The sequence below is a fragment of the Pimephales promelas genome, chromosome 7, assembly GCF_988280905.1.
Source record: "Pimephales promelas chromosome 7, fPimPro1.hap1.1, whole genome shotgun sequence".
Classification (NCBI taxonomy): Eukaryota; Metazoa; Chordata; class Actinopteri; order Cypriniformes; family Leuciscidae; genus Pimephales; species Pimephales promelas.
The window spans coordinates 16,723,423-16,748,060 of NC_142775.1; the positions used below are offsets into that span (position 1 = coordinate 16,723,423).

The following is a 24,638-nucleotide window of genomic DNA, read 5'->3' on the forward strand; positions in this document are numbered from 1 at the left end:
CCAGCACATGTATATAAGCACTTAGAGGGAATAGCAGAGCGGCGGAAGCCCAGCCCACCCACACATATGTAATGAATGGAAATCCCACTGGACCACGCCCACAATGTGGCCTCTATCATGCCTCTAGTGGAGTGAGCCCTGACACCCAATGAGCATTGCAGGCCTTTTGATGCATAGGCAGCTGCAATAGCATCCACTATCCATCTGGACAGTGTCTTTTTTTTTAAAATTAAGGATCATTTTTTGGCTTCAATATCTCAGAAAAGATGAATCTTTCCATAGCGTAAGCTAGTTTACGCAATACGAGAGAATCTCTTGAAAGAGAACATACTTATGCCATAGATAAAGCATTTTTGATTCCCATGGGAGTTCTCAAAGTAACTTTTTTTTCTTAGTGGGAAGAATATTTTAATCTTTAGAACTTTTTTCCACTAAAGAACCTTTCATGCAGTTAAAAGTTTCCATGGATGTTAAAGGTTCTTCATAGAACCATTGATATTCGTGATAATCGAGTTTACTCTAAGTTTTCAAAATGGAAGTTTTCCTTTCTGACATCAGACATGAACATTACCACATGCTTTTACTAAATAAGGACACTTATTTGAGGAACAACACAAAAGGTTTGCTATTATTTTAAGTTGTATTTTGTATAGTATATGTAAATACAAATAATGTTTATATTTTATTTTGACTGCAATAATGGACAGTCATTCTAATCAGTTTTGACCTATAGTTGTGGTAACATATCTACCATGTTATAATAACCATAGTTTGTGTATAATAAATTATTTGGTAACCTTCCAAAGGATGGATGGGTTGTTTTTTTTTTGGTTTTTTTTTTTGTTTTTTTTTTGTTTTTTTTTTGGTTAGGCCTATTTTTATCAAGTCCCTGTTCATTTCAGTGTGATCTTCACAGTTTTTGCAGCATATTTCAGTGTTGATTGTTTTTGTAAACCTGCCTCAATGTAATGCAGGCTTTGCAGAAAGACTGTTAAGAATGGGGCAGTGCCTTGAAGGAATTATCAGGGAACAAATAAAATGATTAATTTATGAAATGACCCTTTAAAATAAAAAGCAAACTATTGATTAAAGAAATTCCTATTTTGTTGGGACTGCATGATTTTCATTAGAGGGACGAGCAGCAGATTAGTTGGACTTCATTTAGCACTAATGAGAATCCTGACCTCGCTAACAGAGCCAGATGTGAGCACTCGTGTGTTGTTCCCTTAGTGAAAAGTATTGGAAACACAATTCTTATAACCTCGCTTCTAACTTTTTTATCCCACAGTTGCGAGATATGAAGTCAGAATTGTGAGAAACAAAGTCGCAGGGGCGATTCCAGGATTTTATAAATGGGTGGGCACAGGGGGGACTGGGAACCAGTCAGGAGGGTCCATGGGAAAACAGAAAATTCAGCTGGAAATAAATATTTGTTTAGAAGATATTAAGCACGGTTTAAAAATTCTTTGCAATGCCCAGTGCCCTTATATAAATGGTATTAAATGTGCATACAAATCCTTTTGTATTTTACATGGATTGGACCACATAGTGTTGTTCTAATAAATAGATAAAAACTTCACTAGGCATTAATTAGTCATTTAACATGCTTTATTCTCTTGACAAACATTGTGTGTAAAAATAAACAGAAACCCATTAAGTATAAATTACACAGAGTTGAAAGTAGCTATGGTATTAACATTCTCACATTGTAATGTTTACCATGGCATGGCTTTTTGGGGAAAATATTATAGTGCCTTTAGTGTTTAAAACAACAGATAAAGTAATATGTATCTAGTTTATATTTATGTAAGTTAGTCATGTGCTCTGCTTTGGAATAACACTAATCTCTATACAGTCTGCTGAAGTTACGTTAATCCAACGTTACTGGCTTGATCAGTCACACATGAAGTCAGTCAGAGATAAATAAGGTCGCAATTATGAGAAAAAAAGTCGCAATTGAGACTTTTTATCTCACAATTCTGACTTTATAACAGATAATTCTGACATCTTTTCTCAGAATTGTGAGATATAAACTCGCAATTGCGAGTTATCAAGCCAATTCTGAGGGTAAAATACTATTTTTTTCCCCTCTGAATTGTTTATACTGTCTCAAAATTTTGACTTTACAACATGCAATTTCAACTTTATCTCTCGCAATTCTGACTGTATAACATGCAATTGCGACTTTATTTCTTGTAATATGGACTTTATAATCTGCAATTGTGACTTAACATCACGCGATTCTGACTTTGACTTCATATCTCGCAATTCTGACTTCATAACACGCAATTCTGACTTTATAATCTGCGATTGCGACTTTACATCACGCAATTCTGACTTTATAATTTGCAATTGCGACTTCATATCTCACAATTCTGAATTTATAACACACAATTGCAACTTTATTTCACTTTATATCTCGCAATTCTGACTTTACAACACGCAATTGCGGCTTTATATCACGGAATTCTGACTTTATAATCTGCAATTGCAACTTTATATCACGGAATTCTGACTTTATAATCTGCAATTGCGACTTTATATCACACAATTGCGACTTTATACCACTATGTAAACTTATGTAAACTTGCGGTGAGGGGAAAAAAGTCTGAATTGTGAGATGAAAAAGTCACAATTAATTTTTTTTTTTCATTATGTGGTGTAAACAAGCTTCCATAAATTAGATTGAGATTACGTGCTGTTATACAACTATAGATGTGGGAAAGTAGGTGCTCACCACACACAAAAAGCCTAAACAGGTTGAGTAATCAAAATACTTTCAAGAATGCAAACAAAAATGGCAGGGATGATTGGATATTGTTTGTGTGTTTCAGCATAGTAGAAGGGTCAAGCTGAGGATAGCAGATGGAGTGTGGAGGAAAACATAATTTCTACTGGAGTGCTGTTTTGTGATCTATCTCATTGCAAATTTAGCAGTAGCACCTCAATGCAGTTCATGAGATCCATGGGGAGCAGTCAGATCAAGATCCAAGGGGTGGAGATAGGTAGGATTAGGGGTGGGTTTAGGGATCAGGGGGCGGAGTTGGGTAGGTTTAGGTGTATGTAAGGTGGGAGGAGTTGGATCTGGATCTGACTCCTCCCTGTGGATTTCATGTTCCGCAGTGAGAACCATCTCAAATTTAGAGTCTTACCATTTGGCATCCAATCACAACTGGTTAGGGGAGACTGATTGGAAATGCTTAGTACCAGGTGTAAACAGCAGTGTGTCTCGGCTCATCACTTGCAATCGGATGGATCACCTGAGATGGATCTTAATACTCGTACAGAGGGCCAGTGATGTTTTACTGTCTGGGTCATTTCATCATGTGGTGCTGGGAGTCTCAAGGGCAGCCTGTGGTTAACCAGTGGCTGTGTGTGGTTCAGAATGCTCTGTCAGGAGTCATCAGCAGATAATTTATCTCAGGGTCTTGTCATCGTCGTCCGATTACATAGTACTTTATGTAGGGAGGGATTTTTTTTTGTTTTTTTTTTTTAATTTATTTTTTTTGGTTTTACACTCTGTCTACAGGAATTCATCAACTAAATGGACACATTACAATGTATACTCATTTAAAGGGGTCATATAATGGTACATGCACACACTTTTAGAAAGTTTTCAGGTACAACTTTTAATGATTTACAACATGTTAAACTGACACACAAACCATGCTCCTGCACGAGTACACAAAAGAGGCTAAAAAAGTAAGCTATTCATCACAAGAATCACAAAATGCACTGTTCGGAATCTGAGCTACTGACATGACTCCTGAGTGCATCTTCAACAACAGTCCACAGACCAGCAACATTCACCATGGATTTAATATAGTAACACTAACTGTAACCAGTTTGTCTGGAATGGTGAAATGCTTTCAAGTACTTCACACATCTTTTTCCAGCACATCAAAATTCAAATATTATATAAATAAATATATATTTAAATGTTATTTTTAATGTGATGACCAAAACATTTGTTCATCCTTCAAAGATGACCCCTATTTACAAACCTGAAAGTTTCAAGATCTAGGAAAACTCACACTTATTTAAAAAATATTTTTTCTTTAAACAAATAGGAAATTTCTCTGGCATTTCTTTCTTTTTGCTGTATCGAAAACGTACCGAACCGTGACTTTAAAACCGAGGTACGTACCGAACCGTGATTTTTGTGTACCGTTACACCCCTAGTAAACACATAGCGTTCGTACATCTCACTAAGTTACTCTACCCTGCCAGTACACAAAGATCAAAGTGACATTATGTTAACCAACCATTCAGAAACGCCCTGTTCAAGCCTTAAGATACAGTATTGGGGGATCAATAAGACCTATATAAAGCATCCAAAATGTCATGGGACCTTTAGGATAAAACAAACATAAAATCAACCAACATTTAGCTATCGAAAATCTATTGTTTTCCCTCAAAGCCCAATAGAATAAACACAACAATCCAACTTCCACAAAACTGCCTCTCACTCACAACTCCTCTTCACTTCTCATCATACTCTGAGGAATAATTGTGGCCAAAGATGCAAAGGCATCTATCTGTATTCAGCTCACTCCCTCAAAGTGTTCAGACAATCCCAGAATATTTTACTACTCGCCCAGCGATCTCAATACATCGGCCTCATTAAAATACAACAGCAAAGTCTTTATTGTGAGGCTTCAAATGAATATATTTCTCCTTCCAATTGCCTTATTTTCCCTGCTCTGACTGATGTGTTTTCGACTGAAGTCCAGTGCTGCGTTTGATAGAGTAGTACACGGGCCTATTGAGGAGCCATCTCTTGGCTGGTAATGGCCGTGAATGGCTTTCATTGTTTTCTAACTTCTGCCATCATTTGTCTGGCGGGTGACAGCCTTTGCAGTGGAAGCTCAGTCTGCCAGCCATAATTATGCCCAATCACTGGTAGAGTGATGAGTAATGTCAAATGCCACTTTTTTTTCTCTCTGTCTGCTTTGTCTCGATAACTTCCTCCTTGGCAATTGAAGTGCCTTCTCGCTTTTGTTCTGTGCCTCTGCCTCCAAAATCATCTGTCTTTGCCGTTTCATTTTTTCATTCCTCTCTTTATGTTCCTTTTGTGTTGCAGCAATGGGATTATGACCCTGTCTTGATCGCTTGTAACCTGACATAAAGAAAAAGAGTGTTACATATGTCCGTAGGGTTTGAAAGATACTTCTAAGTTTAACCGATGACGTGGGCCAGGGGGCAGTTGACTCACACAGCTTTGAGTGCGGCACACTTTAATAATGGCTTTGCCCTTGAGGTTTAACTCGTATACTGATGGAGGCTCTTCCTGAACGAACCTCATGGCTGATAGGCCACGTTCAAAGGGAGCTTTGTGACATTGACACTGAAATTGATGGCATTGATTTAAGATGTACATGAAGGACAAAAAACAGTTCAAACATTTTCTAAATCATATATTTTTTTAAAGGGGACCTAGTGTGGTGCAAAAGAGATGGAGGCAAAAGGTATAGGATAGAATATCCCTATTTGTATTTTTGTAAGTTTTATTTATTTATTTTTATAAAGTATCTTATGCTTACCAAAGCTGCATTTATTCCATAAAAAACACCATACAATTTATATATATATGAAGAGTTCAGATGCAAAAGCCTCTAAATGCCATTTGAAATTTTCTTCTTTAATGATGATTTTTATCAAACTTGTATATTTAAGTTTACTAATTTCACTAAAATGGCAATGATAATTACCTATTAATTGTTATTTAAGTGAAATTACTGAACTTAAATATACAAGTTTGATAAAAATCATCATTAAAGAAGAAAATTTCAAATGGCATTTAGAGGCTTTTGCATCTGAACTCTTCATATATATATATATATATATATATATATATATATATATATATATATATATATATATATATCATTTTGTTTTTCATAAGTTTTAATAAGCAACCTATTCCTTTTGGCGAAGCTTAATTTCTAGCTGTCATTACTCCAGTGTCAGAATATTTTTTGTAACCATTTGTAACCTGCCTTTACTGTAAATAATGATTAATTTCATCCATCCTTGATGAAATGTCACCAGGCTTTCATTCATTCATTTTGGAAGGATGAAAAGGCACCGTGCTTGTTCTGTAATAGAATTGATTTTTCCATATTATATTTTATTTTGATTTGTTTTGTGTCAAGTTATTAACAGTTGCAATTGAATGCTGTTCTTTTTTGGGTTTAAACTCTTGAAATCCTCCGAAACAAACAAAGGTTTGCCAGCATAATCATACTGTGCTTTATTATCATCATCATTATTATTATTATTTATTTATTTATTTTATTTTTTTTCTGAATATCTTTTAACTTTTAACTTTTGGATTTCCTTTTAAGAAACATGTTATTTTAATAGCACGTTTTAGCCTGTCTGACTGTCTGTCCACCATTTCTTAGTGTTTGTATCAGTGGCTAATATATTGATTTGTTTGCATTCACTGGTTTGTATATGGGCGAGCTGAAGAGTGGAAGCCAGGCTGAAAGAAATAAAAATAATAAACCCCACATGCCCTGTGGGGAATTTAAATGCGTTACACTTGAAAAATGTGAAAGCTAACATAGTAACTATAGTGTTGTTGTTGTTTTTTTCCCTTCTTTTGCTCTCTATTACATGGTGTCGGAAAATGGGGGAAAAAAATGCCCCAGGAGGATTGCAGACACCTTTGTGCATGCTATATGTTGGCCTCTGAAGTGATGTGTTTCTAGTGCAGGCTTTGTGTTAGACTTTAGCATTTGGAAGAATACAGATGTGGATTACAGAAAAAACTTGCAAAAATTGAAAATACAGAAAATTGACAACATAGGCTGCCCTTACCTCCCACATATGCCTGCAAAATACTGTATATCACACTAGGGCTAGGTGATTAAAAAAAGGGATAGGCTAGGCACTTGTTAAAATGAATCTGTGAAATATTTATGCGATCAATGAGTACATTTATTGCTACAAATCCTTTTTTTCAGTCTTTACTGACACTAATATTTCAAATAATTTCTGCAAATAAAGTGTCTTTGTTCCACAAATATATTAAGCAGAACAGCTGTTTTCAATATTGATGATAATAACATTTTCTTTTTTTTTCTTCAGCACCAAATCAGCATATTAGAATGATTTCTGGAGGATTAAATAAATTAAAATAGAAAAAAGTTATTTAAAATTGGAACATTATTTCACAATAATACTGGTTTTACTGTCAGGTTTTACTGTATTTTTATAATAGAAAAACCTCTTACTCTAGTAAATAATTCACTTAAAGGGATAGTTCACTTAAAAATGAAAATATATGCATTTATTCACCCTTATGTCATTTCAAACCTGTATGAATTTCTTTCTTCTGTTGAACATAAAAGAAGATATTTTGAAGAATGTTAACCGGACAGTTAACGGTAGCCATTGACTTCCATAGTATTTTTTTTTTTTTTCCTGATAGTCAATAGCTACTGTCAATTGTCTGGTTTACAATATCCTTCAAAACATCTTATTTTGTTTTCAACAGAAGAAAGAAACAGGTTTGGAACAGCAGAAGGGTAAATTATGAGAGAATTTTCATTTTTGGGTGAACTACTCCTTTAACTTTATAGTGTGATTACTTCTAGTTATTATTTTCATGGCACTGGTGAAGCTAGAGCTGAAGAAGTATTGTCGCTCATAGAATTGTCCATGCTCTCTTGAGTCTTTGAGGAGCATTATGGGCATATGAACTCTGTTCAAGCCCCCTATTCCCATCTGCAGCAGATTTACAACACTTCAGCCATTCTGCGCTGAACTCGACCGCTGCCAGACCCTCTACGTGTGGAGAATGGAGGGTGTGACGGATGGTCAGGCTGACCCTGATGAAAGACCAAATAGACAATTCCCATTGAAGCCCTTCATCATAATCGCCAGCAGAAGAGGATAAGAGGCCAGGACGAATTATAGGTAAAAAAGACAAGGCTGTGAATCATCAGTGCTTGTGCCGTCGAGAAGGTGTCAGTGAACTTGACAGCCATGTGAAATGGCACTTCCATGACCAGGCGCAATGGTTCAAGGGCTTATGTGAAACTGTGGCTGGAACAAAAATCGCGTATCTGTATCTTAGCAAAATTAAGCTGATTAAATGGGGCACAACTATACAATTGTTTCACTCTGATCAGTACTTTGACTTTTGAAAAGGAAAAAGCTCAAAAATGAAAATTCGGTCATCATTTAATAACCCTTAAGTCAATCCAAACCTTTATTACCTTTTTAATGGAACACACATACACAAAAAAATAAAAAAATATTTTGTTGATTGTTTGGAGATTTGGAACGACATGAGGGTTAGAAAATGATGACAGAATTTTAATTTGTTGGACGAACTATCCCTTTCAACTTTCAAAAGTATATAATTTTACTTGAGTAACGTTTAAATTGAGTGTGTATAATTTTACCGCAGTAATATTATATAAGAGTGCATGTACCTAACCCAAATACATGATTTGTTTATGCCACCACTACAAATCCCAAATCCCAAAGTATACCGCTCCGTTCCTGCCAATCACTTCCACAGCATATTTTCTTCTTGAGGTTTTTAAGATTTGTGGAATCTCAACGTTGACTGTTTGCCCTTTCTGTGATGGTTTCCCCCTGCAGTTTCCCATTCTGCTGTGTTGATGTTACATGACATGTGTGAGGGCTTTTAAGCTATTGTTGCTAAACAATATCAGCTTTATTGGGTCCCATCCACGTTATTTAGAGAGGCGAGGTCTGACGGGTCAAGTGCGGTGTGAAGTTTGGTTGCTTCACCGATGGGGATGAACTTCCTCTGAACCTCACCGGCAGTTTGTGAAGTAAGCAAACAAAAACCGAATACTGACAGGACTCATATTTGATCACAAAGCTTCAGATATGGAATCCAATCTGGCTGGAACTTATCTGGGCTCCTAAGGATGCCGTTGAAGTTCTAGCTGAGCTTACCCGGGACACTTATCATCATCCTCCCTTTAATCCCGGCACAAGAGACTGGATCAGAGGAGCATGAGCAGTAATACAGATGAATTCAATATAATAAATCAATAATACGGTCCAGGTACAAAGCAGGACATTCAAAGAACTGTTTCTTTCACCACATTTAGGCAATGAGAAGTGAACAAATTTGAGTTGCTAAAGCATCCGTCAGGATTGGCATGGCTCAAACGAATATTTAAATGAATGTGCTTTATTTAAAATGCTAATGAGAGAGTTATCCATATTTAGTGCATAATGCGTGTTCAAGGTCATTGGAGAGCACAGGGAATCTGCATTACAGCTATGTAATTAGAGATGCGTCAGAGTTTAAATTGTTGCTCTTTCTGTGGCGATCAGGAGGAAAAGAGCTCATTACTGTAATTAGCTGTTTTACCGGCATGGTTCTGCTCTCTGCCATGTGACCATCCGTTTGTAGCTGAAAGAATCAGTGTGTTGCTTCACATACTGCAGCTGTTCAGAGCAGGTTTGTTTGAGCCTTAAGGAGTATGGATGTTGCATATCCCTAGTGTTTAGGTTTAAAAATATATTTTTAATGAATCACTTTGAGAATTTAGTTTAGATTCTTCTTTGATGTCTTTCTTTTGTTCAATATTAGAGGATTAGTTCACTTTAAAAAAAAAATGCTGATAATTTACTCACCCCCATTATCAAGCGAAACGATCACTCATTTTTTTTAAAAAATAACAAACTTTAAGTTTTATAAGCTCAAATGGTTGCCTTGCTCTGTTCTGTGAGGCGTGTTCATATGACTCTCTTGTTCGAACTTGTTTATCAAAGACCCTGATCTTGATAAGACCCTTATTCATCGTCTGGAATTGTTTAAAGCCCTTTCAACAGTTTGCAGTTTGCACTGAAACTGTCTTTTGGACCTTGAACCGTTTGGTTACCAGTAAAGTGCATTATATGGAGAACAATCCTGGAATGTTTTCATCAAAAACCTTAATTTATTTTCGACTGAAGAAATAATGACATGGAAATCTTAAGTAAATTATCAACAAAATTTTTTTTTTGTTTTTTTTGTTTTAAGTGAACTAATGGATCCTTCTCTTACTGACCCCAAACTTATGATTTGGCTACAATTAGTCTGATTGAAGACTTCCGTTTAGGGCTTGCATATTGGAGTGATACTAAAAGCTGTTCTTTTCACTGCCAAGTATCAGTCAAGATTTTGATGCACAATGAAAAGTGAGATTTTTTTATTTTTTTATTTTTTTTACACTCAAGAGCAATTTGATGGCTATCACACCTGCAGAGGTTGCAAATATTCTTAAAATGGTAGTGTTGATACCTTATGAGTCTAATAAATGTACGTCTAAAGGGTTGTTGGCGTGAATTGTTAATTGAACTTGTGATTTAACATGAACAAGCATGAGTAGAATCATTATACTCCCTTTTGTATCACATCGTCTTTCAGGGAAGCAAATTTGATTAAAAGTTTCTGGTCTGTCCACAAACCGACTATAAGATAGTTTGTACAAAGTGTGTATGTTCTCATCATCTGTGACTTTCAAAGCATAGAAATCCTGTGCATGTGTCCTGATTTTAAAAACACACAAACTCTCACTATTGATCAGAGAGGAAATGGTCATAGCTGTTTTATAGCCCCTTTAATTCAGTAATTGAAAGGCCGTTTTAGTTGAATAAGTGCCACTCAGAAAGCCTCCCACTCAGGTGAAACACTGATAATGGCCCGTAAATGCTTCTTTGACTCTGGCCCAAGTGGGCAAATAAAACTCCATTTTCATTTTCCCATTTTTACTTTAGGACTTCAACGCAGAGGTTCTCTCTTGATTAGCTCAGAACTAATCAAGTGTGCAACCGCATGCTGCTAATTTATAGGCTAACTCACAATGCAAGACTAAAGAGCTTGGCTGGAGTGCTTAACCAGGAAACTTAAAGAGAAAAAATTATCAAATGTGCATTAGAAAGCAGAGCAGAAAATGTTATGGGAGCTTTTGTTTTAACGCAGATTCTTTGTTCAGTGCTCTGGAGCTGTTAATGTGCCTAAATGTGTCTTTATTAAAATATAGAGTGGAACGTCATTAAATGACGCCATTGTGAATTAAGGTATATGATGATACGATTTAGTGGGATAAAAAATGTGTCTAAGGAAGGATTCATGCTTAATTCTTAAGCATTCCAGAAGTCTTCCACAGTTTTTTTTCCTACACATAGGTGTTGAAATGTTATTTGGAAAATGCAAATGAGCTGCTGCTCCCCACCCCTTTTCCAGAAGAGGGCGGAGCCTTTACAGTTAGCAATTGCTTTAGTTACTCCAGTGTCATGACAAATCGGGTCTCTATCAGCTATCAGTTTCTGATTATGCCAAGTAGTCTACATACAAATCTATCTATTTAAAATATGTGAAGCTTACTGTGTCTTAAATCTGGAACAGCGTATTTCAGACACTGCTTCTGATTTATCGGGACTATATTAAAAAGTAGCGGGTGAATTTTTACCATTATAGGCTGTTTGTAGGCCACACACATCAGTGTTCAGGCACAATGTGAAAGGGAAATTTGCATAATAGGTTCCCTTTATCACCTTTTCTTAAAGAAAAGGCAAATTAACACATTTTTTTAAATGTGATCATAGAAAGCAAGATCTGAGTTGCTAATGTATCATGGTTGCCAGCAGTAATCATTTTAACAGGAGAAGAGCTCACTATAGTGTTATGGATGTGGTTAATTATACTAGTCCAGGTTGATAAACTGTTCTAATTCTGCACAATCTGAGATAAAAGTCTTCCTTCGGTGCTTCCTTAATTATTCCTATGAGTTTTTTTGTTTATTCTTATTCAATGAGATTGATAAGCTTGAATGGACTGCAAGCTGTTACCAGCCCCTAGAGCCACTAGTGGTGTTCAGTGATTATCAATTGCAGTTTTTCTCCACACCTCCTGAGGGAGTTTTGACATCTAATTAGCAGTAGCAATAATATTTTAAGATATTAATCAAGGAGGTCAGAAATACGTGTAGAAAGAAATCCGTTCGCATTCCCGTTCATCTGAATTGCAGTGCTCAGTTGGTGCAGGACCCCGCTGGTGGTATGTGAACTGCATGCTAACGTCTTTTCTGCCTCCAGGTCTTTTTTTTTTTTTTTTTTTTTAATCGAATCACCTGAACCGTAAATGCCATGTTACTAATCACTCCGAAGCCGCAATAAAATGACATGGGGACAATGGTAACAGGCTTGAAGGCACCTTCACTGATGACTATCCTGAGATGTGATGTGAAAGGCAGCAGACAAGGAAAATCAAAGTACATTTAATGTTTTTAAGGGCCCTCCAAAAAAAATCTGTCACTGGTAAAACATCCATCATACTACAATTAAATATTTAAGATTTTTTTAAGGTGTACCTGTCATCAGAATGAATAGAAAATTATACAGAATATACATTGTAGTTTTCATTTTAGCAACCCGTGTAGCTTTTCACAGGGTGATTATTATTTTTCTCTCTTTTTATGATTGCTATTATTCTAGCAGCAATTTGTCAATTGCATACAATTTAAAGGGTCTTGAGAACCTTTATTTTAACACTGGTTTATTCTCACAGCAGTTTTGAAAAAAAATGCTGCTTACATGGACAACATCAGTGGCTTCTGATCCAGTCATTTTTTATTTCCATAAATATTTAAAATAAACAAATATATCACACATGGTTTTGGAAGCTCATTGCACAATACACAGCTATCCTGTGATAGCTATAATTTAATGCAGAAATAAATTTGCATCCATTTGCATTTGCACTCTGCATCAAATACTGTATATGGTATACAGTATTTGTTTATTTATATGTATGTGTGTATGAACACAATTTTGCATTTTTGTAACATTTGAGACTATGGTTCTGTGGAGGTTGAAGACAATAAATGGTGCAAAAAATGATAAATTGATTAAAAAAAATACAATTTAAAATTAAAGGAGTAGTTCACTTTTCAAAAAACTTTTGCTGATAATTTACTCACCCCCATGTCATCCAAGATGTCTATGTCTTTCTTTCTTCAGTCGAAAAGAAATTAAGGTTTTTGATGAAAACATTCCAGGATTGTTCTCCATATAATGCACTTTACTGGTAACCAAACGGTTAAAGGTCCAAAAGACAGTTTCAATGCAAACTACAAACTGTTCAAAGGGCTTTAAACAATTCCAGACGATGAATAAACGATTGCTCATTAAAAAAAAAAAAAAAAACAAAGTTACAAAGTTTTATAAGATCAAATGGTCGCCTTGCTCTGTACTGCGATGCGCATTTGTGACTCTCCTGTTCGAACTCGTTCATCAAAATGAACGAATCTTTTTTTCGAGTCAATTTGTTCATTTCGTTCGTTGATTAAACCAATTGACTTGGAAAAAGATTTGTTCATTTTGATGAACAAGTTCGAACAGGAGAGTCACAAATGCTCATCACAGAACAGAGCAAGGCGAGCATTTGAGCTTATAAAACTTAAACTTTGTTATTTATCAATTAAATGAGCGATCGTGTCGCTTGATAAGACCCTTATTTATCGTCTGGAATCGTTTAAAGCCCTTTGAACAGTTTGCACTGAAACTGTCTTTCAGACCTTGAACCGTTTGGTTCTCACTGAAGTGCATTATATGGAGAAAAAGGCTGGAATATTTTCATCAAAAACCTTAATTTCTTTTCGACTGAAGAAAGAATGAGCTGGACATCTTGGATGACATGAGGGTGAGTAAATTATCAGCAAAAGTTTTTTTTTTCAAAAGTGAACTACTCCTTTAACAGATTCTACATTGTCTTCTGGGTGCAACACAGCAACCTCTGTTAAAACCTCAGAAAATGTAGTTTAGTGTTTCATGAGCCTTCAATGATTAATTTACAGCCTTTATAATTCATGTCCTTTTCATTTACAGTCACATGGTTTGGGCTTGAATGTGACATTCCGAATAAGCAACAAATGCAACAGATTTCCGTTTGACGGCCCAAAGCCTCTCTCCTGACGCATCCTGAGATCTAAAAGCCGCTGCAATGACCTTATGTTGGGATTGTGGAGACCTAACTCAGCCAACATAGATTAGCGGGAAACAGGGACATCCTCAGACATAAAGGACAACGACTAATCACCCTATAAAACAAAACATCCTCATTCAACTTGACACCTTAATACTTTATTTGAACGGTTGGTGCCCATAATTGAATTGGCCGTGTTGTATTGGTGGGGCAGAATTTACTGGCTCTGAACAGTAGTCTGCATGATGGGAGTCAGAGAGGTTACCTTTTATCCCCAAAGATTGCCCATTGCAGGGGCTAAGTGGCTTTTTTATGGCCCAATCTTCACTGCCCAGGTCTGAACTGGATGGAGGGCTTAAAGGACTTCTTATGGTCTGGGGAGTGTTGTTTAAAGAGGATCAGGGGAATGATGGCTCTCTTGCTTCACTCCTTCAACGCTATCAGCCCCAAATATCTGATGAGTCACTCACCTTTTAGCGTCTCTTTATCCTGGCTTTGTGCAGAGATAAAACACCTGTGCTACCATAAGAGGAGACTCGATTGGATCTATGATGTCTACATTAGGGGGGTGCACAAAGACATTAAAGTCTTCCTGGCAAGCTTGCACTCTTTGTCTAAGTAAAGATGGGATGGACTCAGTTTTTTATGTTTTTATCCTCTGGTTGTTTGGATGATATGGAGTCAGTCAGCTAACCTTTATTAAGGAATTTTCTGAATAAAGCATGACCATTTGAGTTAAAGTGTCTCTAATGCCTTGTTCACACTACATGATTTTAAAACGTCGGGCTGAACTGTGCGGTTCACACTACATGACTTGCTCTCAGTGAAATCTGGAGTGTTCAAGTTGTTAACTGTTCACACCACACAACACAACGTGATTGATCCACAACAGGAGGTAACTCACTACACGAGTTGACAACGCACTGCATAGAGATACAACCACGATCGGATGATAAGAGCAAATCATTTGTGACTCAATGAGAGCTGTTTCAGTACTATGTTACGGTCTAAATCCTGAAAATAATCAAATAAATAACAAGTTGACAACAACTCTGTCACCCAACGATTCTATCTTGTAAACAAACCACGTTTTGTCATGAAAAAAACACGCAATAAATAAATAAATATTGCGCCAATACCCAGTGAAGAAGAGAACACAACACGTGAATATGGACGTCAGACAGTGCTGCACACTGTTTGCTCGACGATCTGCTCTGAGGGAAAAAATGCAAAAAAAGAGAGACTGCTCTGGATATCTAGCAGCTTAGATATTTTTCTGGGCTCTGTGACGCGTCTGCGAGGCGTCTGCGAGCGTTTTCGCTGCGTTGTTGGCTCTTTCATACTAACAGATTGGCAAGCGTTCATCGTCCGCTAATCTCCCGCGATTTGCACGCGATAACACCCTGACCTGTCGGCGACTCAACGATTTGCAAATCGGGCATAAATCGGGCTTAAAATCATGTAGTGTGAACTTGGCTTAAAGAGTCTGTAAACGGTCTTAAATAACGTAAACGAACCTAACAAAGCGAAAGTAAATAAAGACAGCAGCCTCTGACAGACGACTGCTGTCATGTATAATAAAACAAAAGACAACGTAAGTCCAGGCCTGTTCATCTCTTGATCTGCACTGTCGTCGGTTGTTGCTTCACAATTACGATCTTATTTGGAAATGAATGGTCTTTTTAAACCATTTTTAGTCAGGTTTTTGCCCATTTCACAGCACTGAAACTGCTCTTCTGCATGTGGTTAACAACAATCTCTCATCCATGGATTCAGGGTTAATAAACATCTTTATTTCCTTGATCTAAGCGCTGCTTTTGACACAGTCTGCCATGAATTACTTATTTATTGGCTTTATGATATTGGTGTCGCTGGTTCGGCTCTTTCCTGGCTTATTACCTATATCAGCAACAGAAAATATTATATCACCATACAAGGTCATAATTCTGCCTCCAATTTACTTACAATTTACTTTACACAGGGTTCAGTTCTTGGTCCACTATTGTTCATCATCTATATTCACCCACTTGGTAACATCATACGTAGGCATGGACTTCAATTTCATTGCTATGCAGATGATATCCAAATTTATTTCACCACCAGCTTACTTCCTCAATTTAAATGATAATAAACTTACCTTACATACGTTAACTTCCTCAAATTAAATGATAATAAAAGTGAGATATTAGTGATTGGCTCTCCAGCCTCAGTCAAAAGGATGGACCAGTCCTTCTATATTGATGGTTTCCATATTAAGCCTTCCCCATTGACTCTCAGTGTCTTATTTGACTCAACTCTATCTTTGGGCTCTCATATTTCTTCCATTGTTAAAAACTCTTTCTTTTATTTTCGAAATATTGCTCGTCTAAGACCATCTCTCACTTTAGCTGACGTGGAAATCTTAATTTATGCATTAATCACATCACATCTGGATTATTGCAATGCTTTATTTCTTGGCCTTCCCAAAAAACGTATTGCAAGATTACAGTACGTCCAAAAAAAGAGTTCTCACCTCTTCCAGGCGTTCTGCTCACATTACTCCGGTGCTTCATGACCTTCACTGGTTACCCGTGGCATCTCGTATCCACTTTAAGGTATTGCTTTTATGGCACTAAACGGTCTTGCACCCCCATATTTGTCTGATCTATTTTTCACCTATACCGCACGCTCTCTCAGATCAACTGAACTTGGTTTATTGTCCATCTCTTTTCGATTATCTACAGTAGAAGGTAATTTAGTGTAAATGTGCCAACATTATGGAATTCTTTGCCCCTTTCACTTCAAAATATCTAATCAGTGACTGCATTCAAGACACAGTTAAAAACATATCTATTTAACATGTATTTCGTTGAAATGTGATTACATGTAACCTATGTGATTGTAAGTTGTGTTAGTGTTTAAATGTATTATAAATGTACCATGTAAAGCGACCTTGAGCTCTGGAAAGGCGCTATATAAATAAAACTTCTTCTTCCTCCTTTTATGCTTCCGCTCCTCCGTGAGAGATTCGAGAATCAGTGATCGCTCATCAGTAATCGCGCCACGCACCTCGTCTTGCTCGCCACAGTTACATTGTTATATAGATAAAGGAAGTGAGCCTGGAATCGCTAAAGACTTGTTCCTGGCAGTTAAGAATCTATTCTTTTTTTTAGGAGAAAATAACTTTTATTTGTCCTGCACTTTGATCATTAAAACTTTGCTGACCTTTTTACATTCACAAACTGCTATATTACACACTACACGACAGGAAAAAAACAAACAAAAAAACAACATAATGGGCCACTTTAACACTGAAACATGACTACTGAACTGTCGGCAAAAGCCTAAGTTAATAGTAGTGAAATAGTATTTGCAGTGCAAATGTCCGATGCTTTGGACATTTCCTCCGGCTTTATTGATTGATTGATTGATTGATTGATTTTTTATTTATTATTATTATTTGTTCATCACCACAGAAACAGAGACACAAAAAGCATTGGTCTTTTAATAAATACTATTCAAGATGTTATCTTGGCTGCGTGAGGGACAATTGTGAAACAACAGCCCATTCTCACCCCCAAGGCGTCACTTAACTGCATTTGGACATGCTTCAATATCTGACGCTTTAGGCGCCCTTTAGCGTCAGTTAGATGACGCCCTAGGATCGCGTGTACCCTACCCCCACCCCACACCTAAACCTAACCGCGTCCTCTAACTGACGCTTTCCTTTAGCGTCAGTTAGATGACGCCGTAGGATCGCGTCATGTAAGTGACGCTAAAGGGCGCCTAAAACGTCAAATATTGAAGCATGGTCAAAGGTGACGCCTTGGGGTGAGAATGCGTTGCAGCCCAGTATTGTTAAACTGAATCTTTTTTCACATTATTTCATTGAAGTATCTAGTTAAAGGTTTGATTAATTAGCTGATTAATATAATTCGAGGAATAATGCGGATAGACTTTTTCTTTTAGACATTATTCTTGACAGATGCAATAATTAGCATAATATAAGGGTGAAAGCTATTCAGATTTATTAACACGTGTCAAAGCAATGATAGCTTTACTTTAAAGTGTGCTCTGTTTTTTTTAGATACAGCAATATAATTTAAGTTTTACAATCGCCCCCAGCCTCCCACACATGATCTCCAAAACTTTGTGTCTTAAAATCTTATTTGGATCTAATCTTTCTCATTATTAATCTATTAATGAGACAGTTACATGTGGTGCATTTAATTTGTTCTTACACTAAAAGATGCCAAGTAGCAGTGTGAGATTAATTAAGGACAATTTTAGAAATGTTATAATTGGCCTTGGTCTCCCTTACTTCAGTCACAAAAAAGGAACATATTTTGAGAAACGCAAAGTTTAGAAGCTAAAGACATGGGTTTTCTCAGCTACTCCTGACTGCCAGCAATATTTTCATACCAGTCCTCTCTTGCTGCCAGTAAGAGCTTTCTTATGCTGTAAAACACAATGCATTGCCAACCACTGCAGCAGCCAGGCAAACAGACAAGTTACTGTAAAAATGTCTCTGTTGGCAGACATTTCAGCCAGGCACTCAACTGAATTTCATACAGAACCTCTGCCAGTCGGCAGTGAGTCTTACATTGGCAAGACAAATCGCTTTTTCCTCTAGCTAACTTAGCCTTTGCGGGGTGATCTCCTCATAAACATGTGCCTTATGTTGGAAGACAGCCAGTTAAAAAATTGCATGGTCCTGTCTGATATTAGCCTGAGAGAAATGTCATAATGCAAGCAAATCAAGGTGTTTTATTTCAAAAGATGTTTTTACTCCATTGTTGTTTTTGTCCACATTCATTCACATCGGCGTTTGTTAGTTGTTGATGAGCTTACTATATGTAAATTATAGATTAAAGTGTATAATTTAAAATTTGATGAGCTTGTACCTCCCTGACTCCTAAAACAATCTACAATCTGGTCGTGAATTAGCAGGCGATGTGTAAACGCCTGCTGCCAGTATGTTAATTCTGCAGAGGTATGCACAGTCACAGACCAGCTTTTGTGTGTGTATGCATAATATCTCCTTTCCATCTGTTTTACCTTAACACGACTCAACATCTTGGGGTGTGTGTCTGTGTGAGTCGTACTCAAGTGCGCAATCCATCTACATGAGTTTGTTGTGATTGGATTACAGCCTAAATAATAATTAATCTCAACCAAGTGCATTGTGGAGAATCTTTTGACACTTTCCCTTATTCCAAAACATGAGTTAACATACGGGATATGTTTCAGTGTGTGTATTTTATGCTCGTGAAAATATAGCAGGGCATGAGTGGTGCTCAATGTATGTTTGGCTGGTGACTTCATTGGGAAAATCAGGCCTGTTTATTTACCTTAGCATATCTTACTATTGATTGAAAGATTTAATCTTTACAATTCTAGTCTCCTGGCTCATGTTTAGAAATAAGCTATATATTTATGAATAAATACACTACCATTCAAACGTTTGAAGTCGATACGATTTTTTGAAAGAAATTTCTTATTCTCACCTATTAAGGTAGAATTTATTTTTATAAAAAAATCAACTAATACATTAATATTGTGAAATAATATAACAGTTTGAACATATTTTATATAAAGCACCCATCACTCCTGTCTTCAGTGGCACAATCCTTCAGAAATCATTCTAAAATGCTGATTTATTCCTCAAAAAAACATTTTGGTAACACGTTATAATATCTGCACTATAATCATTTGTTAAGTATGAGTAAACAGTTAATACATCATTTATAAACCATTAATAATCAGTTTAAAATTACACCTATAAATGCTTTTTTTCTTGATTTAAAAGCATATATAACGTGTTTCATACTTTGTTAATGATCTGTTAATAATTTCTAAATAAAGTATAGCATTATTTACAAACCAGTTATTTAAGAGTTGTCAGTCATTCATAAGATCACTTAGAACGTGTAAATACTAAGGTCAGTTAACTATGTTTGTGAGCTCATCTAAAGTGAGGACTATTCATGCCTTATAAACATTTATAAAGGAGATTTAAAGGCTGTTAAATACTTCTCTGTTCTCTATCACTGTGTTGTGTTTGTTACATTTTACTGTTTAGAAGAATAATGTGCCTTTAAATATCCTTTATAAATGCTTTACAAGGCATGAATAATCCCTTACTTTAGATGAGCTCACAAACATAGTTAACTGACCACTACTAAATGCTTTATAACTACTCGAATTAACCCTGAATTACAGCATAAATACAGGTTAATAAAGCGTTTATTAACACACTAAGTAACCATCACTATATATCTAAATAATAATATGTATGAATGTACATTTAAATAGTTTATTAATCATTTACTTAATTACACGTTCTAAGTAATATTATGAACCACTGACAACTCTTAAATAACTGGTTTATAAAAAATGCAATTCTTCTATCATTAATAAAGAATGAAAATACAATTATTTAACAAATTATAGATATGCTTTCAAATCAAGAAGAAAGCATATATAGCTGTATTTATAAACTGCTAATTAATGTCTAATGCTTTATGAATGATGAGTTAACTGTTTACTCATGCTTAACAAATGATTATTAGCGTGTATTATAAAGTGTTACCACTTATCCCAAATTTTTGAATGCTACAGTATACAGTAGACTATATACATACAGTTAAAAATGCAGAACTTTGATGCTCTCCACAGAATTTAAACATTCTGCAAAAAAGGAAATGTTAATTGCTTCCAGCTCAAAAAGGCATGGACTGAAATGCTCACTGCTGTAAATTAATGTATATTATAATGTAGATTTATTAATGTAAATATTCTATTTACTACTATACTATTACTATAATATTCTATTTATTTGGAAAAGAAAGCAACCTTTTTCTCATTGACAGTTTTGGTGATCGATTTCCAGCAGCTATTTTGCTGCCATTCATACCTCCCTGAATCCTCTTAGTCTGGTCTGACTGCGCACTGCAGACAGGAAGCAATCCAGGCAATCTCTCTCACCGCTTGAGAACAAAGTTTGTGTCTTCTCTTTGCTGGATGGTAATCATATCACGGTGTGGGTAATTGCTGTTTCCAGTTAGCTCAAGGGCAGGAAGACAAACTTGTCATTTCCTTTCCTTTGTTGGCTGCCTGTCACAAGTTTAGTAGTTGATCACCTCCCCCAGATTCCCTTTTCTGGTCTCGCTATAGTCTCACATTAGCTTGCTCTTTTCTGCCTGTCTGCTGTTGGCCTTCTTAGGTCTCCTACGGGAGTGCTTAGTTCTCTGTAGCCAGCCACACACTTCTGTGAGTAGGGTCACTATTAATAAAAAAGATATGCTGGGGGAGCAGAAAAGACTTTGTGGTGATAGTCCGTGTTGAAGCCAACTGAGCAGATGGTTTTAAATGTGCATGGCCACCTCGCTAACCCCAACCTTTTTGACAAGGAAACATATCCTCACAGGCTAAACTGCCTGAATAAGGCCCTCGATGGCAGCATGGGCCCATAAAGCATCTGTCAGGGCAGAAGATTCCAGCATTGTCAGTCATGCTACACACTAGTGCTGTGCCCCATTCAGAATTTAATTAAGTATGCCTTTTAAATTCAGGAATTTAATTAGTAACACTGTTCAACATGGTTCTATTTGTTTAGATTAGTTAACTATTGGTTAACATGGAAGAACAGTACAAATATTTCTAAAACACCTTTCAAATTTCATCATTTACCAACCCAATATTAAAATGAAAAGGTGTATCTGTTAATATTGTTTAAATCACCAGAGCTAACTGACAGTGGACAGTTGTATTTGTATTAACTAACTAGTCATCTTTTAAAATATAAATTCAAACAATAAAAATACCACTTCATGGCTTATTAATGTGTCGTGACAGATTGCTGTAGTGGCACGTGAAACGATCACCTCTTCCAATTGCACTAAATAAACGAATGATCATCAGAAGGTATGTTTTTTTTATTTTTTTCAGCTGTGGAAAGATGTCAATACACAACATATTTCAAGTTCAAGTCCACAGACATTAATCTACTATTTCTCCTGTTTGGTTTGTTTGTCGAACTAAATGTCTAATGCATAATGACTGTTCAGGTCGCCTGTCAGTGAAACTCTCGGCGAAGGGTAAATTGCTATTTGAATTTGAATACAGGTTAAAGTAGTTCACTTTTGCTGATAATTTACTCACCCCCATGTCATGCAAGATGCCCATGTATTTCTTTCTTTCTTTAGTCGAAAATACATTAAGGTTTTTAATGAAAGCATTTCAGGATTTTCTCCATATAATGGACTTCTTTGGGAACCAAACGGATCAAGGTCCAAATGACAGTTTCATTGCAGCTTCAAGGGGCTTTAAACGACACCAGACGATGAATAAGGGTCTTATCAAGAGAAAAGATCAGCCATTTAAAAAATAAATTAGAAAGTTTAAGTTTTATTATCACAATTCCTCGCCTTGCTCTTTTGATGCGCGTTCGTGACTCTCCTGTTCAAATTTGTTCATCAAAATTAGCAAATCTTTTTTCGAGTCATTTTTGAAACGACTGACCGTTTTGCTAGATAAGACCCTTTTTCATCGTCTGGTGTCATTTAAAGCCCATTGTGTCACGGTTCTGTCACTACAGTTCTGGTTATTCTTGGTTTTGTGACAGAGCTGTGACATGCCTGGTCTTGTGTTTGTTATGGTCTTGATGGTTGTGAGCACATGGCTATCATGTGATTTCTGTGTGCCATGTGCTCTTGTTAATGTTCTAGCCCCTCCCATCTTGTTACCTCGTTATTGGTTTATTTGTCCCACCTGCTTTCCTTCAATTACCTCCTTGTTTGCCTTCCTATTTAGTCTCCCTGTGTTTGTTGTCTGGTGCTCGTTCGTTGTTAAATGTTACCTGAGTTTTGAGTTGTGTTTGCTCTGTTTCTGCCGTGTTCTTGGATTTTTGTAGTTAGTTCATGAGACCTGGATTTCTTTGTTTTGTTTGTTTGATTTATGTTTTATTTAATTAAAACATTACTTATCCTCTGCATTTGAGTCCTCGCTCCATTTCCCACAACCCACACGTAACAGAACGAACGAGCCATGAAGAGGACTCAGCGGAGGAAGAGGTCGAGGGGGTCACCTGTTCTCCCATTGTCATGTCCTTCATATGAACGGATGGTGAGATTTAAGGAGTTGATCTCTCTTGGGCAATCGGAGGCAAATATGGGGGACTTTGCCCAGAAATTTTCTGCAGCAGCAGAGGGATTAAATCTTGGTGATGCAGCTCTGAAGGATCTTTTTAACCATGCCCTTGATGACCCAATCCCTTTTGAGATTATGAGAGATCTGGGGGAATTTTCGTTTAAAGAGTTCTTAAGACTCTTGGAACGTCTTACAGATCCTCCTGGTTCTGTGAGATGGGAGAACACTTCTTTGATGGTCCAGGAGGTCCCAGTCCGGTGGTGGTGGTCCCGAGTCCGGTGGTGGTGGTCCCGAGTCCGGTGGTGGTCCCAAGTCCGGTGGTGGTCCCAAGTCCGGTGGTGGTGGTCCCGAGTCCAGTGGTCCCAAATCCGGTGGTGGTGGTCCCGAGTCCGGTGGTGGTCCCGAGTCAGGTGGTGGTGGTCCCAAGTCCGGTGGTGGTGGTCCCGAGTCCAGTGGTCCCAAATCCGGTGGTGGTGGTCCCGAGTCCGGTGGTCCTGAGTTCGGTGGTGGTGGTCCCGAGTCCGGTGGTGGTCCCGAGTCCAGTGGTCCGGAGACGGAAGAGGAGAAAGGCCGCCTCAACGACTTGTCCGGTGGTGTCTAACACCGAGACCATCCCGGAGGTGACGGCCGCCCTGACGGCGCCGCCCAAGCTGCTCGCCCTGACGGCGCCGCCCAAGCTGCTCGCCCTGACGGCGCCGCCCAAGCTGCTCGCCCTGACGGCGCCGCCCAAGCTGCTCGCCCTGACGGCGCCACCTAAGCTGCTCGCCCTGACGCCGCCACCTAAGCTGCTTGCCCTGACTGTGCTATCCATCAAGCCTGAATCTGTTCAGCTCAGGTCTACGGTTCCAGAAACAGTTCACGTCACGTCTGCTCAGACGGAGTTGGTTCATTTCGTCGCTGCTCAGCCAGAGACTGTTCAGGTTCCGTCTGCACAGTTAGAGACTGTTCACGTCCTGTCTGTTTGGCCTGAGATGGTTCCTGTTTCTGACCTGTTGCTTGTTCCTGGACCAAAGTTTGTTTCTGTCCCTGTGTTTGTTTTTGTGGCTGTGTTTGTTCTGGTGTCTGTCACTGATCCGAAGCCTGTTCCTGAGCCGGGGTCTGTTTCAAGGCCAGTGCCTGTTCCTGAGCTGGTGTCGAATCCTGATCCGGTGTCTGCTCCTGAGCCAGCATCTCCACCGTGGCCACCCGAGGGGTTGTCTCCGCCGTGGCCACCCGAGGGGTTGTCCCCGCCATGGCCGCCCGATGGACTGTTTTGTCCTGGCTGCCCGATGGTCTGCCTACTCATCTTGGCCACCGTGCACAGCCTGGTTCACCTTGATCCTTGCCAGGACTCCTGTAAAGCTTGAGGGTCCTTGGCTTAACCCTCCCGTCCCTCCCTGGTCTAGTTTTGGACTTTTGTGAATTTATTTACTGTATATTGTTTTGCTCCCTGTTTGCACCCTTACTTTATTTGATATCTGTTTTTGTTTTGTCTGTTGTGGTTTTGGGTTGTGTCTGGTGTTCCTGTTTCGTTTTGTGTCTCTCTTTGGGAACGCCAGGTGGC

At 37.7% G+C, this 24,638-nt stretch overlaps 1 protein-coding gene across 3 annotated transcripts in view; it reads left to right on the top strand.

Moving 5' to 3' along the window:
- The window catches only part of ncam2b (neural cell adhesion molecule 2b), a 266,054-nt gene that overhangs the window by 47,042 nt on the left and 194,374 nt on the right, over window positions 1-24,638 (top strand). The window lies entirely within an intron of this gene.